The 16397-nt window shown below is 43.2% G+C and overlaps 1 pseudogene; it reads left to right on the top strand.

The window, feature by feature from the left end:
• Nucleotides 1–11859: 11859 nt before the first annotated feature.
• LOC102997880 (signal peptidase complex catalytic subunit SEC11A-like) lies at nucleotides 11860–12391 on the top strand (annotated as a pseudogene).
• Nucleotides 12392–16397: the final 4006 nt, after the last annotated feature.

Below are 16397 nucleotides of genomic sequence, written 5' to 3'. Positions count from 1 at the left end.
GACTTTCCTTTTGTTACCAAATGAACAAAGGCAATAATTACTGGTGCTTTCATTACTTCCTAACATCATAAGCAATGCTAATATCTGTCCTTATTTAGAACCACTTCTATTCCTAGGCAATGTTAAAAAAAACTATGAACTTTCATTTGATTTTTCTCTATTTCAATTCAAAGTGAGTTGGAATATGAGGAAAATATGTTCTTGTTCCTTCTGACTCAAGTTTAAAAACCTGACTAGTATAATTCCATCCTAGGAATGTTCCAGTACTGGTGAGCTTTTCCTTGGGAGGTTATCAGAGAGGCTTAGAGATTTGACAACAAGGTTACACTGGGTCACATCATACAGACATTTCTGAAAGCAGATTTTCTGAGAGGCTGGGATCTCAGATTGGCCTGTCATTTCCGGGCTTTAATATATAGTATGGAAAGGGAAGTGGGAGGTTAGTCAAGTGACAATGTTTCTAGATTCAGGTCTGCTCCAGTCACTAACTCAGTGACCCTGGATAATTCATGTCCACTCTCTGGACTTCAGTTTCCTACTCTGTAAAGTAAAGGAGCTGTGCCTGATAGAAAACTCTCATAGTTATGACATCATAAGTTTAACAATATGGCCAACATTTACTTGAGCATCTACTATGTTTGGGACACTGGGCTAAGTGTCACAAATAAAAAGATGAGTCATCATAAATGGTCTTATCTTCTGAGCTTTCTGGATCTAGAGGGAGAGGCAGATACAGCTAGTGTTGACATAATATGGATTTGAAATTTATATAATCCATTAGTCTATGAAATGTTCCCATTATATCCACTTACATGGACAAAATGGCTTTTGAATCAGTGGAGTAGAGGAGATTACATTACAGAGGTGTTCAGGAGGACGGCTGGAATGAAAGCTTAGGGAGAGCTTGATTTATTGGGGGAAACTCATTCAGTTCTCAAGGTTGTTTTTATCCTCATGCAAGTGTCTCCTGCATAAAGGCAATGACAAGCTCTGGGGATGGAAGCTCCATAAACAAGCCTGCTATTAATCATTATCATAATGATCTGAACCAACCTGCTGAGCCTTTTGATGTTTGCTCAACTCCAAGGATTAAGATGCAAATTTGGGTGTGATCTCTATCACCACTGCATTAGGATCTGTGGTCCATTAATCTCAGGCTACAAATGAGCAGAGGTAACCTCAGATGAACACATGGCATCTCACCTTCCACCCCAGGGAGGGGACTCTATGCACCACCCCTGCCCACTTGCCCTGGCTCCCACAAAACCTGGGGAGGGCTTTCTGGGTGGAATCCAGCCAGAATGGTATACTTTCCCTTTATTCCAGAGTCATCAAAAATATTTTCCTAGTGCTTCCCTTCAAGTTGAAACCCCAGTGGCCATGGGAACTTGCCAAACAAGATACTTTCCAAGAGGAACATCTCCACAACAAAATCTGTAAAAGATGAAAGAAGAGGGGGGAGGTACTCAAACATCAAAACTCCAGGCATGAACCCAAGATCTAAACACATGGCAAAAGGATGTCAGGTGATTGCTTTAGTCCTTTAGGAAAAGAGACCTGGGTTCGAGTCTTAGTCTTGCTCCTGCTTCATGTATGCCCAGATGGTGGGGCAGTTAGGACCATAGGATTTAGAAACAGGTAAATATCCAGTTTCTGTTATATGCTCTCTGACCTGGTTCACATAACTTGACTTCTCCGTGCCACCTCTGTAAAACAAGAATATTAATATATACACCCTCTGTAGGGTGGTTGTGAGATAACAGTATTTCTATAACCATTAAGTATAAATTGTAAGGAAGGTGTCTCACAGATGGGAGCTGTCTGTGAGCTCAAAGCAAAGATAAAGGGAGCAAATGCATCACACTTATAAGCCTGTCACCTCTGCCCACTCTTCAGGCTCCCAGAAAGGTTCAGCAGGGTTTCCTCCTCCCCAGATTCGATCACCCAGCTTCACTTGCTCTGAGGATGTGACCATGCTGATGGGCTGGCCTGGGGGATATGGTCTGGCTTAAGTTTTGGGCTCCTCAGGGTGGGTGATGATGTGAGAAGGTCAGATAGTTAACACTCCAAGGGTCTTTCCCAATGTAGATTCCTTGACATTTGCTATCTAGATCAAAGTATTTGTTTATCTCTATTGCTTCCCCATTAAAAGCTTCCCTGACTGCCCTGGCTTTCCTTTAGGCTAAACATCAGCCAGTAGTTGGTGGGTATCAGTGATTTTGCAAAGACTTCTGGAATAGTCACCCTTGTACCTACCCCACAATGATGTTTTCTTATGTCTGGCCTTTGTTTCTGAGGCAAGCTGAGAAACAAACCACCACAACAGAACAACCCTAAAACGGCTAACAGGGTAACAGCCAACACAGTTTAATGAGAAAATGAGAGGAAAACATAAAGGCTATGCAAACCAAAGGTTACAGGAATGTTCTACCTCAGAGCATATAAGAAAGTTTTGTAAACTGAGTGTCTGTCTGTACAGATAGATGTCAGGGGCGGTTGTTTTACCATTGTGATGTAGGCACTTTGGGTCTCATGTTTTGGCAATCTGAATGAATGCGCTGCTTGCGAAAACCCTGAAATTCTAATGAACAGCCTGATTGTAAGCTGTCTTGGAACTAATTGAAGGAAGATGACTCAGTTCAGATAAGCAAAAGGTACATCCCCAAGAAATTCCCTTTTTGCATCTATCCCACCCTTTTCCCAGGCCTAGTAGAGCACCTGACGCAAAGTGGGCACCCTGTGAATTAAGAATTTATCTCATTCTGTCAGTTTATTTAGGATACTTTGTAAAGATCCTTCACATTATCTTATATTCCTCTACTCCCACTAACCTTGCTTAAACATCCTTTTTGCGATTCTTTCCAACAGAGCAACACTATAGCTCACTTTTGAGAGAACACGGACTATGCAAGCTATGTTATGCTTGGTGGTTCCTTTAAGACAACCAAGAATTTATTCTGGCAGGCCTGTTCCCTTAAAGGATGTCTCCCTTTAAAACTCCCAGAATACAGAGAGTGCGTGTGTGAACACATGCTCAGGTCCCCACATTTTATGGAAATGACACTGAATCATTTTGCAACAAAGGAAGGGCTTTAGATGCTTTCTGGAGGTGTGGCCGAGTGGCAGGATCTGGGCAAACCAGTCAAATGGGTGCGCCCCTAAGCAGCCAATGGCCTACCCTGGAAGGAATTGGGTTCAAACTGTGATTATGGAAGATCCTAAGCATTCCTACCTATAATCCAGGGATGTTATATTCTTCATGACCATGTAAGGAGGTTCCTAACCAGTGGATAGCCCGTTGCTCACCAAGCTGAGAGCTACTCATACCTTCGCACTTGGAGTCTCTTGGCCAAAGAGCCCTTTACAGAACTTCCAGCCTAGCAATTTTGGGTCTTCTTTCCAAGGAGCCCTAAAGTTCCCAAAAGCTGCCTTTGTGTCAACTGCGAGGGCAGAGATGGGACTACATAAATTCTTGAAGTCCCTGCTTCACCTACAACAGTTCTGATTTTGTTCTCTTTCATATCTTGGGATCCTTTTAATGGTTTATTTTAAGAAAAGGAGTAGTTCTGCTTAAAAAATGCTTGAATACAATTTCATTTTTTTTTTGACATAGACAAACTGGGTCCAAGAGATGAACAGTGAAACTGATCGCTTCAAGGTCACTAAAGACTTCCGTTTTGCCAAATCCGATCCTCTTCCCAGTTGACCTCTTGGCAGCATTTGACCCAGTTTACCACTCCCTCCATTTCGAAATGCTTTCTTCTCTTGGCTTCCATGACAACACACTCTTCTAGAATTTGTCCTTTGATACTGGCTGCTACCTCTTGGTCTCTTTTGTGGGCCTCCAATACTTCATTTCCAAATGCTGTTCTTTCCCGGGCTCTGCTCGGGGACTATATCTCTTCTTCAACTGCATGTGCTTCCTGGGTGATCACACCTACTCCCATTGCTTTAAATGCTGTCTGAATGCCACTGATGCCTACTTGCATATCTGCAGTCCAGACCTCTCCCACTGGACTCAAGCATTGTACATCCAACTTTTGGTCTTTTGCACTCGGGTATATGCTGGGCATCTCAAACTTAACATTTTGAAGACCTCTTGAATCTCTCACCTCCAGTGTATACCTTGTCCATCTGTCCTATCCAGTAACTGCAGCCTTCCATGTCACCTTGTATATGGACTAGAGTAGTATTCCTGGCTGTGGAATGTGTGGCCAACAGGATTGCCTCAAATACTCTGGACAAAAACTTAGTAGCCATCCTGGATTCTTCTCCTTCTCTTGCTCCTACATTCAGTTGATCAGTATCAGGACTCTGGTTCATCAAATCCTTCTCCACAGACGCCATCTGAACTTATGCTATTCGTTTCTCACCTACACTAATGGAACAGCCTCTTAACTAGTCTCATTGCCTCTTCTCATGCCTCTCCTTCCCTCATAATCCATTATCTCTACAATAGAATTTTCTAAAAGTGTAAATCCAACCATATTCCTCTCCTGCTCAATACCTGTCAATAACCACCTGCTGCACTTAGTATAAAGTCCTCATTCTTTCCTCTGGCCTATAGGGTCCCTGCCTTCCTCAGTGACCTCAGGTGGTACAACTCTTATCCTCACTTCCCAAGTTCCAGGCACAAAGGCTTTCTTCTGATACCTGGAGCACTCCAAGCTAAGTTTCACATTGAACCCTTACAGTAGCTGCCCCTTATACCTGGGATGTTCTTCCCCTAAGTCTCAAGCTCAAATCTAAGTGTTATTGTTGACCTTCGGAGAAGCCTTCCTTGACTTACTTTTCAACTGTAGCCTTCCCAGACACTTTCTAACATGTTTTCTTGTTTCATTTCAATCATAGAACTTACAACTCTCCAACTTTTCTTTTTTCTTTCTCTTATTCACTGTTGAATGCACTTTCTCTCTCTAATCAAGGTCTATGAGAATAGAAACCTTGCCTATCTTGTGCAGTGCTTTCTCCCCAGCCCCTAGAATAGTGCCTGGCACATGATTGATATTCAGCAAGAATATATTGAGTAAATGAATGAAGGTGACTTGTCCAAAGACACACAGCCCTAGTAGAAAGAAGACTCTGATCAGGCTTCTAGACTCCTACTTCACAGAGGGACTCATAAGATTAACTTCAAGCATCTCTGTTCAGGATAGTGTTTTATGGATTTACATAATGTTTTCTTTCCATAGAGTGAAAGAAAGAAAGAAAGTAAGTTCCTTGAGTTATAATCTCTGGAGTCATGAGGATATTTTACCGCCTAGAAAATAATCAACTTATTCAATAAACATTTATTGAGAGGCTAATACCTAGAACTCTTAGGCACAAAGAATAAAAGCATGAATAAGAAATAGTCCCCATCCTGTTCTCTAGACAGGGAGAGAGAGACACCTAAACAGATGATGACAGTATTAAAATTTTAGTGGACATAATAATTAATAGCTAATACTTACTGAGCACTTATTGTGATTGGGGTACTCTTCTGAACGTTTTAAGAGCTTAACACATTTACTCCTCACAGCAATCCTATGTAGTACTTACTATTATTCCCTTTGTTTTGCAGCTGAAGAAATTGAGGCATAGATTAGGTAATTTGTCCAAGGTCAGAGAATGAGCATGTGTAGAGCCGGTTAATCTACTATGGAGTGCACCCTGTTAGTCACTATGCTACACTGCCTCCCTCATAGAGCTGTGTGGAAAGTGATAGGAACATAGGGAATTATTCCCTCCATCCTTGGTGGAGGAAGGGAAATTCAGTGAAGGCTTTACTGTGGAAATAACATATGAGCTTGGATCTTGAAGGAAGAGGGGGATTCCCCCAAGGGAGAAGTTGTGGGAGCATGAAAGGTAAAGAGAACAGCTCGTGCAAAGCCACTGAGTTGTGAAAGGGCCTCTTTGTCTCAGAAACTGTGAAATTCAGTGTGGCTGGCACATTGCGAGTAGCAGAGAAGGGATGGGAGGTAAAACTGGAGAGAGATGCGGGGGCCAGGATGCAAGGTTTCTTCTACTGAAGGTTAAGGAGAATGAGTTTTCCACCCAATGAGAGCAAGTGGAGACTTTTAAGCCAGTGAATTACACATTCTAAACTTGCTTTACAAATGCCACATCCTTCATGCAAAGGGTGGACAGGAGAAGGGGAAAGATTAGTAGAGACACTATTTAGGAAGTACTTGCAGTGGTCCAGACGGGAGATGCAGAGGGACTGCAGGGCATCGTGGCCCCTATCTCCTGCAGGTGAGCAAGGTGTGTCTGATGCTACACGTGGAAGGAGAGGAAGAGCAGCTGCTTGGGGCAAGCTAAGCATGTTTGCCTAAGGCGTGTCTGGGGCCATTTCTCCAGCAACCAGGGTGGTCAGCAAAGGCTCAGCTACCCCACCCTCTGACTCCAACCAGATGTTGCAAGGGCTCTGGGGACAGAGCCTCTTAGACACTGCTGTGGCTTCAGGCCTTGTTAGGAAAAGGCTGCTATCTTCTTGGTAGTGCCTGTGCCTCAGCCCAGGCACAGAGTGAGGTCAATGCATTTTTCTCCTGCCTGTCTGTCACTGTTCTTTCACAAGAGGTTTGAAAAACATGCTGAGGTCATAGGAGAATGTGTTAACGTGTTTGGTGGATTATTATCATTCTGTCATTCCTGTAATTGGTTAGAGGGGATGAGTTCTTTTGGTATTTAGACAAGCAGGCATGGGAATTACCATTATCTCTCTCTACAGCTGATGCATGGAAATGTTCCGAGAAGCAAATATCAGTATCAACTGATATTTCATCAGTTGTCTTTTCATAAACTTCCCCTACCTCTCTTCACCTGAGGATTTCACAGACCCTTATCTACATCCCCATTGCCCTCATGGTAAAACATCTGAGGACAACATCGGAGAGTTTAGAGGAAAAGTGGCTGAAGGTGATTTGCTCCCAGTATCCCTTGCTGGTTTTAAAGAAATTATATATTTTTTCTACTAAGCACCTGGAAGACTGGATATTAGCTTTATTTCAACTCTTGATCACAATGTCTAAAAATATAGTAGCTGCTATTGATACAGTGATCATAGCAAAATCTCTCTGTCATTGACTTGGTTGTTTTTGTGCTTCAGTATATTGTGATTTTTTTTTTTTTTTTTTTTTTTTTACAGTCAATTGCCTTTTTTTATTTTATTTATTTTATTTATTTATTTATTTATTTATTTATTTATTTTTGGCTGTGCTGGGTCTTCGGTTCGTACGAGGGCTTTCTCTAGTTGCGGCAAGCGGGGGCCACTCTTCATCGCGGTGCGGGGACCGCTCTTCATCGCGGTGCGCGGGCCTCTCACTATTGCGGCCCCTCCCGTTGCGGGGCACAGGCTCCAGACGCGCAGGCTCAGCAGCCGTGGCTCACGGGCCCAACTGCTCCGTGGCATGTGGGATCTTCCCAGACCAGGGCTCGAACCCGCGTCTCCTGCATTAGCAGGCAGACTCTCAACCACTGCGCCACCAGGGAAGCCCCTGTGATTTTTATCTACATAAAACATGCTTGTAGATAGCCGCAAATGTTTTTAGACTTAGAGATATTTTACCAGCCTGGGGACTCCACTGATTTTGCCACATTAGGAAAGGATGTGAGCTATGATGTTGGAGGATTCCAGTACACTGAAGGACTGTCACATAGATTAAATATGTTAAAAGGATTGTGGTTAGGATTGTTTAGGGCAGAACTTTTAAAAAGTGTGTTTGAAACACAAGTTATAGGAGTCATTTTAAGGAGAAAAAATTCCATTATGTACTAACTTTAGGATGTGGTGGGTACTTTTTTGTCTTGGAGATTCATAATATTACAAAGAAACAAAGGGTGGACAGGAGAAGGGGAAAAATTAGTAGAGACACTATTTAGGAAGTACTTGCAGTGGTCCAGACGGGAGATGCAGAGGGACTGCAGGGCATCGTGGCCCCTATCTCCTGCAGGTGAGCAAGGTGTGTCTGATGCTACACGTGGAAGGAGAGGAAGAGCAGCTGCTTGGGGCAAGCTAAGCATGTGGCCAAACTTAGTAACCCAGACACGCCTTAGGTAAAACCACCAGGATCTGGGCAAACCAGTCAAATGGGTGCGCCCCTAAGCAGCCAATGGCCTACCCTGGAAGGAATTGGGTTCAAACTGTGATTATGGAAGATCCTAAGCATTCCTACCTATAATCCAGGGATGTTATATTCTTCATGACCATGTAAGGAGGTTCCTAACCAGTGGATAGCCCGTTGCTCACCAAGCTGAGAGCTACTCATACCTTCGCACTTGGAGTCTCTTGGCCAAAGAGCCCTTTACAGAACTTCCAGCCTAGTAATTTTGGGTCTTCTTTCCAAGGAGCCCTAAAGTTCCCCAAAGCTGCCTTTGTGTCAACTGCAAGGGCAGAGATGGGACTACATAAATTCTTGAAGTCCCTGCTTCACTTACAACAGTTCTGATTTTGTTTGGCCAAACTTTGATATGGTTTGATTTACACTTTTAGAAAATTCTATTGTAGAGATAATGGATTATGAGGGAAGTAGAGGCATGAGAAGAGGCAACGAGTCTAGTTAAGAGGCTGTTCCATTAGTGTAGGTGAGAAACGAATAGCATGTGTTTCGTCCAATTTGGTTTAAACATAGCATTTGCTTATGCTTATAAAGACCATGGGGTGTGTGTGTGTGTGTCTGTGTGTGTGTAAAACAGTGCAAGGAATTTGTAATGAATGATTTTCTAATGTTTCTAAAAAATGCAAGGCACATGACCACAACCAATATTCTGTCCTAGGTATGGATTTTCCATTCAGGTTCTACTGACATTAGCTCTTTTCTTAGAGATCTTTCCAAGCTTTGGGTGGTCGGTTGTAAGTTCACTTTCATGACTTTTTCCAGTCTCGGATCTCCCATACCATGTATCACAGGTGTGGGAAGAATGTTCTAGGTTTTATTCTACCTCTTGTTCACGTTCCACTTGCTAGTTAATTGGAGTACACCATCAGCAGGTCCCCTTCACACCACTTTCTCAGGTCATAATTAAGAAATTCAAATGTCAATTGCAAAGATTTTTCTCACATGCTTTTACCTTTTTTGAGCCAGTTGATAATTGTTTCAAAATCATTTCACTCTGGGAATGCCAACTTAAGGTTTCAGGATATTAAAATACCAAAGTTGTATTCCTAGTATCTCAACCACCACTTCTCCGCCTCTATACGTCCCCCTTTCTTTCTTCCTCATCCAAATAATAAATGAGCTGCTATCTATTAAACATCTACAATGCACTTTATATATTTTATCTCATTTGACCTTTATAATGGAGATTGGGAGCAGTAGCCCCATTTTACTGTTGAGAAACCAAGGCTCAGAGAGGTCAAGATACCTGCTTAAGGTCACACAGCTAGTAAGTGGCAGGATAAGAAATTGCATTTGGATTTGTCAAACTCCCAATTTTGTATCACTTTCTGTCCTCCTGTATCTCAAACTTGGGTATGGGTACCCCTGGATGAGAGCACATGTAAAACTGTTAGCAGTCACGCAGAATCTACTAGACCATCCACACTACACACTACCTAAACATTATGGGGAGGAAGTAAATATTTTAAAATATTCTCATGGTAGAACAAACTAGCTCATAATATGGGCTGGAATACATATTTTCAAAAGAATTTTTAAAGATGGAACTGAAACTGCAATGAAATCTGGTGCTTTTTGAGGGAGCTTTGAGCCAAGTTCCTACACTCCTAAGAATATCAGTTTGTTCTATATGGTTCTGTATACCATTAGGGTTACACCATGGAAAAGAAACTTTGCTTATACCTTGCTACTCCCCCTTGCAGAAAACATTATGTAAAGTTCTAAACTCAGTTCTTGTCTAATATTTTTCTAAATTTTATTATAGTGGTTTCCTCCATTCACATGGTCCTATCTCTAGCTTCCAACCTCTCTTTTGATACATACCATTGATTTGCTTATTCATTAGTTCAAGAGAACTTGACTGTGCACCTATTAATAACCTACAGGATATCTCTACCTCCATGTGTGTCTAGAAACATCTAACAAAACACTTAAAAATGAAATTCCTTATTCACCCCTTCTAAAATGTTCCTTCTCAAAAAATTTTACTGCTCTTTTTCCAATCATTCATGCTTGAAACATGAAAATTCCCTTGGACTCCACATTTGCCTTCATTATGACGTTTGTAGAGTTGGAAACATCAGCTGCCTAGTTGCCACCCTCCTTTTCCTTTGTGGCTTCCCCAGATCAGTCCCTTATTGGTCCTTGCTTAGATCAGTGGTTCTCAGATGGGCAATTTTGCCACCCCCCCACCCCCGCCCCGCCCCAGGGAACAGTTGGCAATGTCCGGAGACACTTTTATTTGTCACAACTGGCATCTAGTGGGTAGAGACCAGGGACACTGCTAAACATCCTGTAATGTATAGGACAGCCCCCTACAACACTGAGCCCCCGAAGTCAAAAGTGTTGTGGTTGAGAAACCCTGGCCTGGTCCATGGGAAAATCCTGTTCACTGGGTTCCTCCTCTCTGCTTCTGCTTCATCTTCCATGCAGCTGCCACCTTAAGGTTTCTAAAGCATATATCTTCTGATGTCATTCCACTGCTGACACCTTCAATGGTTCCTAGCAAACTTCTAAGCCTGTCATTCAAGATTCTCCAAAATAGGTCTAGTCTTAGTTCCCGCTCCCTCCCTTCATGCCACACCATCATACCACACTTCTTACACCTGGTCTTCTCCCAGGCGGTATCCTCTACCTTTGAAGCCTTTATTTTTCTCTTCCTCACCCTCACCCCTCCTATCACTGTCTATCAAAATCCTGCCCCTCCTTCCAGCCCAACCTCAAAGGCTATCTTACTTTCTAAAGCCTTTCTTGATTCCCCCAAATGGCATTAACTCTTCCCAACTCTTCCCTCTATGGGCTGCCGTCATCGCCAAGTTGTATTCCCCTGAGGACAGCAGCTGCACCTGGCTGCTTGCACTCAGATCCCCACGACACCGAGCCTCACCTGGCGTGTTTCAGAGTGGCCATTAAGAGGGGAGAGTTGGGAGGAATGCGGAAGGAAGGGGGCATTCACACAAGGAGGGGCAGAGGGGAGCGTGCAGGGGCACAGGGGGTCTGACCACAGTGCTGAAAGCTGCCGGCTCAGCTTCATCTGCTTTCTGAACTTCCATCTTCCATCATGAGGTCACTGCAGCTGCCCCAGTTCACTCCTCCTCTCCCCCCTCTTCTTCCTTCCCTCCTTCTTTCCTTCTCTCCCTTCCTTCCTTTCTTTCTTTTAGAACATTCATTCTCAAAGAAAGGAGCAGTGATATTACTACCAAGGGGATAAAAATTAATTCTTAGAATATGAAAAAAACCCTTAGCAATTACAATGGTGTGTGGCCCTCCAAAGCTCCACCCTACCCAAAGAAATCTTATTAATTTCTCTCGTTAGGGATAATTTACATTTTAAGTTATGTTTTCTCTTTGCAGGGGATGGGGTGGTGGCAATAATTTAATTTAAAGGTTGAGAAACATTGTATTAGAAACATTGTATAAGGTGAAGGGTATAAGCATAATGTGCCTACACACACATATGTTTTTAAAACCCATGGGAAAAAAAATAAAACCCATGGAAAACTTTTTAAAGGCTCAATTCTTTCATTTGTAAATAATTAGAGAAAATATAAAGTATTGCAAGTTTGGTTGTGATTCACTCACATACTACTTTCTCCATTTTGTCAATAAGAAAAATGAGGCACAGAGAAATGACTGTATTCATTCATCAGGATCTCAGCGGAGGGGGTCCTGTCTAGTGTGAGCCTGGCCCGTGTGCCAGCCGTTCCTCCCGCGGGTCACATCTCGCCCTCTCTTCTGCCCGTGTCCCCTCGCCGGCCCCACCATGGTATCTCTCGATTTTTTGGACGATGTGCAGTGGATGAACAAGCAGCAGCTCTATTATCTAGTCTTAAATTTTGGAAAGATTGTCTCCTCGGCACTAATGCTCCGGAAGGGGTTAACGGTTAGAACTGGAAGTGAAAGTCCAGCTGTGGTGTTGCTCAGCGGCAGCATGGAACGTGCATTCCATAGAGGAGATTTTCTCTTTCTAGCCAATCGAGTTGAAGATCATCCCGTAGGAGTGGAAGAAATTGTTGTTTTTAGGATAGAAGGAAGAGAGGTTCCTATAGTTCACCGAGTCTTGAAGATTCATGAAAAGCAAAATGGACGTATGAAGTTTCTGACCAAAGGAGATAACAGTGTGGTTGATGACCGAGGCCTGTATAAACAAGGACAACATTGGCTAGAGAAGAACGATGTTGTGAGGAGAGCGAGGGGATTTATTTGTTCCTTACGTTGGGATTGTGACGATCCTCATGAATGACGATCCTAAATTTCAGTGTGCAGTACTCTTTTTGCTGGTCCATTGTGAGTAAGAAGTCTGCCTTGCTGTTCCTGGAGGATGCTGTACTTTTTGTTCCTGAACGTTTGGAGTAGATATAGATCTGTGGTTGGTGGAATGGAGAACACATGTTGGCGCTTCTTGGTAGCACTGGTTTGCATTAAGTTTATGTTTCCATGCCAGAGTACGTGTGGGCGGGTGTATGTGCACCACAGCGTGCACTCGAGGGGACTTTCAATCACAGAATTCCATATGTTGTCATTGTCACACTTTCGCATTTTTGTGCATCAGTGAATTTTTTCTATTAAAAGGTTGAGCCAAAAAAAAAAAAAAAAGATCTCAGTGGAGTGCCTATAAATTCATAGGGTTTTCAAGGTTTAAGAGAACTAACTCGAGTAAAGTATCGATACTTAGGAGCAAGACGGCACATGTTAGGCATCAGTAATATAGCCACTGGCATCAGCTTCATTATTATTGTTTTTACTACATTCCAGGCTCTGTACTGAGGTGCTGGGAATAAGATGATGGTGGAGAAGCAGACATAGTCTCCACCCTAATGTAGCTCACACTCTAGTGGGTGAGACAGAAAATCACCAAAGGATGTATAATTGCAAACTGTGGTGAGTGCAGGGAGCCATGAGAACATGTAACAGGAGGAACTGATTTAGTGGTGGGAGGAGGGGGGAGGAGGAATGAGGAGGGTTCCTGAGTGCAATGATAATGAACCGGGATCTGAAGAATGAGTTAAGTGGGTGAATGAGGATGTGAAAAGTACTCCCCTGGGAAGGACCAAAGTACATGGAGGCTTCTGGGAGGAAGGGAGCATGGAGTGCTTGAAAGACAGAAACACCAGCGTGCCTGGAGCCTAGAAAGCAAGGCAGAAAGTGAGTCAGGATGAGTCTGCAGAGGCCTAGACCATGATAGGAGATTTAGTTTTATCCTAAGATAAATGGAAGCTGTTGAAGGGTTTTGTTTTGTTTTGTTTTTGAAGGGTTTTTAAGTCAAGGATTGATGTGCTATGACTTAGGCTGTTGTGGAGAAAATGGATTGGGAGAGGATGAATGGAAGGGGAGTGATCAGTTAAGAGTTCTTGCAATAGTTCAGGTCTAAAGTGATAGCAGTGAAGATGGAAATAGGTATACAAATTCGAAGATACTTAGAAGGCAGAACCAGTAAGAATGGATTACATGTGGAGGGTGAGTGAGAGGGAGGAGTCATGGACGACCCCTGGGAGTCTGGCTTAGGGAACTGCATAGACAGTGGTAACATGTCTGAGGCCACTAGTTAGTAAACAGCAGAGCCAGGCCTATAATCTAAGGCTTAGATCAATGTCCTATAACATCGTAGCTGCTTCCCAGTGGCTGGGCTTCATTTACTTCTGCCCAAGTTCCTGTTGAAACATTGTACTCTTGGATATGAACCTCTTAGAAAAGGTATTCCAAAGTTGGAAGCATCTAACAACTTTGGATTGGATTTAGGGAAAGTGAATTAAAATTCCTGTAGCATGGGCAGGACACTCAATATTGCTAAGCTGGCATCCTCATTCTGTTAAATACAGATAGTTAAAATACCCACTTCAAAAGGTAGTTCTGAGGTAGGGGTTAGAAGAGGTAGCGTCAGTCTCCAATGGGTACATCTGAACTTGGATCCTGGGCACACGTTCCATCTTGCTCCTCAAGTCACAGTTGTGTCTTTTTCTTTGTAGGTTGTTCCTGTGACACGTGGGCCAAGAGGAACTTTGGGCTGGGTGTCTTTTAGTTCTGGTGTCCCAGGTGAAGTCAGCCGCATTTTCCTGCATGTTAGAGGCTCAGGAAATCTGTCCCTCACCATCACCAGGTGGGCCACCAGAGTGTTCTCTGTGCTTGAGGTCTGAAATCAAAATGGTAAGTTAAGAGCCTAAGGCAGATGGTCTCAAAGTTTATAGTGCATAAAAGTCACCTTCACCTGTGATGGCTTTTTAAAATATAGATTCCTGGGTCCCACCACCCTAGATATTCTAATTTAGAAAGCCAGGATGAAGCTGAGGAATCTGTATTTTCATAAGCTCCCAAGGGTGAATCTAAGCCTGGAAAGTTGTCCATTTGGCTGTGACTCTTTGAGGGAAGAAACTCTGTCAGGTCCACTAACCCAGGGCCCAGTAGGGTACTAAATAAACATTTGAATTCAATTGAATAAACACTGAATTTTGTCAAATTGAATTACTGCCTTGTGGCCCTATTTTCCTTCCCATCGATCCCAAGTCAATTGCTGAGGAATCTGCTAAGATTTCAGGAACGATAACTTTTAGAGAGAGGAGTGAGGTTCAGGAAAATGTGTGTGTATGTATATGTGCGTGATGATATGAGGAGTTACAGCAATCCACAAGTTACTACCAACCAGGTTAAAAGGATCTGGGATTCTCTTTTTTTTTTTTTTTAATAAATTTATTTATTTATTTATTTATTTATTTATTTATGGCTGTGTCGGGTCTTCGTTTCTGTGCGAGGGCTTTCTCCAGTTGCGGCAAGCGGGGGCCACTCTTCATCGCGGTGCGCGGGCCTCTCTTGTTGCAGAGCACAGGCTCCAGACGCGCAGGCTCAGTAATTGTGGCTCACGGGCCTAGTTGCTCCGCGGCATGTGGGATCTTCCCAGACCAGGGCTCGAACCCGTGTCCCCTGCATTGGCAGGCAGATTCTCAACCACTGCGCCACCAGGGAAGCCTGGGATTCTCATTTTTAAGGACCTGCTGCTGATGGGACTCTATTTCATTCACCCAATATTTTTGTGAAGCTATGTAATTAAAAGTAAATTAAGTCAGCCCCAGGCGGAACAAGGCACATTATCTCACCTCAAGGCATCCTCCCTGGAGCCAGGTGGCTAAATTCTAGGGGGCCCCTGTGCCCTGAAGGCAGCTGCTTGAAGGCTGTCCGGCTTCTTCTTGACCACATAGGGTTTCATTCCCTTCCCTATGCCATCTCTTCCACAGCAGCCCATCCATACATCCCCCCCGCCCCCTGCCCTGTCAGTATTGAAATCTTTTATTGCTTGTGAGAGTGAAATATTCCAAGACCTGGAGCAGAACATCCCTCCAAGCTTGCTCTTACTACCCCCACACACGTGGCCCCTGACCAGCTTTCCTATATAAACTCATGTCCTGATACATATTTGAAAAGCAAAACTTAAATCATATACTTGGTAGACATATGATTTTAAAATACCATGAACAAGAGGATGTACTTATAGGGAACTCAGGGTGATGAGCAAAAAGACCTTTGAAAGGACAAGGAAAACAACTCTAAGTAACTTATCTTTTTCCTTTATCCCAAACAAGCTACCACTAACGTTGATTCTCATCACTTACTCCTTTATTCCCACAATCACTGTTCCACTTCTTTCTTCCAGACTGGTCCTTGCTTTCTGAAGGAACCTGATTTTGCCTGTGACCTTTGATTGATCACGGGGTCAATGTTGGATTATAGAAGGCCACCAGACGGATTGGAAGAAATTGAGAGCAGAAAGAACCAAGTTTGAATCCTGGATCCCTTACATGAGTGACTATGGATGAAATCTTCCACTTTAATAAATACCTGTGTTATGCTCCATGCTTTCCAGATGTGGAATGAACATTAGGGCAGAGAGAAGAGTTTAGAACTGAGTCTGTGACTCAGAGGGGGCTGGAGGCCTGTCTTTTTATTAGAGGAGACGCTATGAGCAGGAGGTAGGTTTGCTGGCTTAAAGGAGTTGTTTGCTAAGGTTTATTTTAGCATCAGAATTCCTGCTCTCCCTTTAAAAAACTTTGTGTTTAAATAAAGGTGTTTGTTCGCTTTTCTCAGCTGTATTCTGAAACTTTAGAACATACCCCATTGTACATCTGAAAACTCTTTCTAGAGACATTTGTTGGGTGGGCAACTCACACACTCACACATATGTGGAAAGCCATTGCATGCAGTTTACAGAGCAAGTTAGGCAGTCCTAGCCTGAACTGAAGGAGCACCAATGGTAACAGTCTTTCCTAATATGATGTTTCCCCTTGCATATGAGAGAGATTTGGTTCCCCAAAC

This window comes from Balaenoptera acutorostrata, chromosome 6, assembly GCF_949987535.1.
Source record: "Balaenoptera acutorostrata chromosome 6, mBalAcu1.1, whole genome shotgun sequence".
Classification (NCBI taxonomy): Eukaryota; Metazoa; Chordata; class Mammalia; order Artiodactyla; family Balaenopteridae; genus Balaenoptera; species Balaenoptera acutorostrata.
Note: the sequence above shows the minus strand (reverse complement) of the source record. Positions and strands in the feature narration are given on the sequence as shown.